Here is a 4,419-nt window from a genome sequence, read left to right as displayed (position 1 = left end):
TCAACCAATCAGAACCAGAGCAGAACTCCCACCACGGGACTCAACCAATCAGAACCAGAGCAGAACTCCCACCAGCAACAAATGAATACAGTTGCAACCACTATATTAATGGCATTAATTTCATACGTTAAATGTTTAAAAAAAAGTTAAAAAAAATGTGAACTAACCCTTTAAAAATCTCGAAATAGGTGAGAAAACCCTCAGTGATCAATGCATTGATTACTTATTAATTGATTACTTATTGATTGATTACTTATTGATTGATTACTTAGTGATTGATTACTTATTGATTGATTACTTATTGATTGATTACTTATTGATTGATTACTTATTGAGCATATTGAGCATTATCAATAATGTAAGCATTATTTCTCTGCTCATGTTTGGTAGGATTAGTTTGTTTTTGCTTTAAGGTTTTAGGTTTAGTTCGTTTTGCTCGACGCCGTTGTTATTGCTCCATCTTTCTCCTTTAATCCACTTATTGTTTAGATCCGGAAGGGAGGGGGGGGGGGGGGGGCACAGATGTTGGCAGGGCCCAGCTGTCAGTGGCGGCTGGCGGGAGGCAGTGAGGGGGGGCGGCGGGGAAGGGGGGGGGGATTAGAGCTCCCAGCGGACGCTCCCCTCCGTTTGAAAGAATTCCCTCAAAGAGAGAGAGAGACAGACAAAAGAGAGAGATAAGCTTGTCTCGTCAAAACCATGTGACTCCCGTTGAAAATGAATTGCGAGGCGCGCGACACACAGGAGACACACAGGACACACACAGGAGACACACAGGATACACACATGAGACACACAGGAGACACACAGGAGACACACAGGACACACACAGGAGACACACAGGAGACACACATGAGACACCGGAGACACATGAGACACACAGGAGACACACAGGAGACACCGGAGACACAGGAGACACACAGGAGACACCGGAGACACACAGGAGACACCGGAGACACAGGAGACACACAGGACACACACACAGGAGACACACAGGAGACACCGGAGACACAGAAGACACACAGGACACACACAGAAGACACACAGGAGACACCAGACACACAGAAGACACACAGGAGACACAGGAGACACACAGGAGACACACAGGAGACACAGGAGACACAGGAGACACAGGAGACACACAGGACACACAGGAGACACCGGAGACACACCGGAGACACACAGGACACACACAGGAGACACACAGGAGACACACAGGAGACACAGGAGACACAGGAGACACACAGGAGACACACAGGAGACACACAGGAGACACACAGGAGACACAGGAGACACACAGAAGACACACAGGAGACACACAGGAGACACACAGAAGACACACAGGAGACACACAGGAGACACACAGGAGACACACACAGGAGACACCGGAGACACAGAAGACACACAGGAGACACACAGGAGACACCAGACACACAGAAGACACACAGGAGACACAGGAGACACACAGGAGACACACAGGAGACACAGGAGACACACAGGAGAGACACAGAAGAGACACACAGGAGACACAGAAGAGACACACAGGAGACACAGAAGAGACACACAGGAGACACAGAAGAGACACAGAAGAGACACACAGGAGACACACAGGAGACACACAGGAGACACACAGAAGAGACACAGAAGAGACACAGAAGAGACACACAGGAGACACACAGGAGACACAGAAGAGACACACAGGAGACACAGAAGAGACACACAGGAGACACAGAAGAGACACACAGGACACACACAGGAGACACACAGGAGACACACAGGAGACACACAGGAGACACATGAGACACACAGAAGAGACACACAGGACACACACAGGAGACACACAGGAGACACACAGGAGACACACAGGAGACACACAGGAGACACAGGAGACACACAGAAGACACACAGGAGAGACACAGGAGACACAGGAGACACACAGGAGACACACAGGAGACACCGGAGACACACAGGAGACACACAGAAGACACACAGGAGACACAGAAGAGACACAGAAGAGACACAGAAGAGACACAGGAGAGACACAGGAGACACACAGGAGACACAGAAGAGACACAGAAGAGACACAGGAGACACACAGGAGACACACAGGAGACACACAGGAGACACACAGGAGACACAGAAGACTAAAGGTGGCCTTACACTAGCCGATAATCGGGCATTTTTGACGCTCGGGGGGTGCCCGACTCAATCGATCTGCTCGGGGCCGCTCAAAGCGCGATCGGGATCGGCCCGATCAACATCAAGAATTGGTGGGATGGGAGTGGCTATCTTTGGGAGAGCTTTTTTTGTCTCCACCAGGCCGAAGGCATGGGGAGAGAGTATGTTTTGCACTCCGTCCGTGTGTGTGTGTGTGTGTGTCCGTCCGTCCGTGTGTGTGTGTGTGTCCGTCCGTCCGTCCTTCCTTCCGTCCGTCTGTGTACAGCTAATCTCCGGCACCGTTAACCCGGTCGATGCCAAACTTTGCACACACACTCCCTGGATGCCAACGATGAACCTCTGCCCCACATTTTCCAGAACGGCCTGTTATAGCGCCACCATGAGGCAGCTTTTCACATTTATACCTAAAACTGTACCGATCTGCGTGAAACGTTGCATGCACACTCCCTAGAGGCCAAGGACAAACCTTTTACCTGCATTTTCCGCATCTGCCTTTTATAGCGCCACCAGGAGGCCGACTTTTGTAAAACACATTTTTTGATATTACTCCTCCAGATTCTGTCCAAAAATCTCACAAATCGTTACACAATATCTCTATGGTCATGTGCTCAAGTCGGATCTGTCTGATATTGCATATTCCATCCTAATTGGCTATAATTGGCTTTCACAGTTTGCAAGATTGCCCCGTTTTGAACAATAGCCTCAAATCATGAACGCAGCATGCAATTTACGTGAAATCTTTCACACATTTTCTTACTAGGCTGAGGAATATATCCCACCCTTTTCACATTGGCCTGTTATAGCGCCACCAACAGGTTGATTTTTGCAAAACACATTTTTGGAACAAAATGCCTCAAATCGGTACACATGATCTCTGTAGTCATGTGATCAAGACGAGTCTGTTGGATTTCTCAGATTGTACACTGATTGGCTAAAATTGCCTTCCAAAGTTTTCAGGAGTGGCCCGTTTTGTACAAAATGCTGCACATGTCCTGCTCATCCAGAATTCTATCCTCAGAGATGCTATGAGTGATCTGGCTCTGCATTTCCTCAACAAAATGAAGAAAAGAAAAACATTCTCCTAAACATTTTGCCAAACATCACACACACTCCTATCCTCCTGGTGGAGACCTGTGCCCGGAAGGGCACTTTTTCTAGTTTGTTCTGTTTTTGTTTTGTGTGTATACATGGATGTATTGTTGTTGTACCGTATGTTGTATGTACTGTTCATTTGTGTTGAGGACCCCCTCGAAAATTAGATGTGACATCAAGGGGTTTATTCTTTCAATAAAGGTATATATATATATATATATATATATATATATATATATATATAAGAATGTTTGATATTTGCTCTGCCCCGCTCAGATTATCCTGTAGTGTGTGGTGCTATCAGATTATCCTGTAGTGTGTGGTGCTATCAGATTATCCTGTAGTGTGTGGTGCTATCAGATTATCCTGTAGTGTGTGGTGCTATCAGATTATCCTGTAGTGTGTGGTGCTATCAGATTATCCTGTAGTGTGTGGTGCTATCAGATTATCCTGTAGTGTGTGGTGCTATCAGATTATTCTGTAGTGTGTGGTGCTATCAGATTATCCTGTAGTGTGTGGTGCTATCAGATTATCCTGTAGTGTGTGGTGCTATCAGATTATCCTGTAGTGTGTGGTGCTATCAGATTATCCTGTAGTGTGTGGTGCTATCAGATTATCCTGTAGTGTGTGGTGCTATCAGATTATCCTGTAGTGTGTGGTGCTATCAGATTATCCTGTAGTGTGTGGTGCTATCAGATTATCCTGTAGTGTGTGGTGCTAGTGTAAGGCCACCTTAAGGCTTCGTACACACATAAAGAACAACTGTGCTGTACTCTAACTGTGTTTCATGGCCGCCTCAATGCTTTTCCAATGGAAGTCACATGGTTTGATCACACACACACACACACACACACACACACACACACACACACACACACACACACACACACAGCAGCTAAAAGAGGAAGGGCACACAGCAGGACAATGGGATCACATTTCCTGTGGCGCTTCATGCAAAGATATTCTACCCTGTGTGTGTGTGTGTGTGTGTGTGTGTGTGTGTGTGTGTGTGTGTGTGTGTGTGTGTGTGTGTGTGTGTGTGTGTGCGTGCGTGCGTGCGTGTTTTGACAGTATGTGTTATTATTACCACGCCCCTTTAGGACAAAACATGTAAATAACATCTAATCTAAAGTTTTCAAATAACTGTATTGG

This window comes from Electrona antarctica (assembly GCF_951216825.1).
Source record: "Electrona antarctica genome assembly, contig: scaffold_112, whole genome shotgun sequence".
Taxonomy (NCBI): Eukaryota; Metazoa; Chordata; class Actinopteri; order Myctophiformes; family Myctophidae; genus Electrona; species Electrona antarctica.
This window is presented reverse-complemented; position numbering follows the sequence as displayed.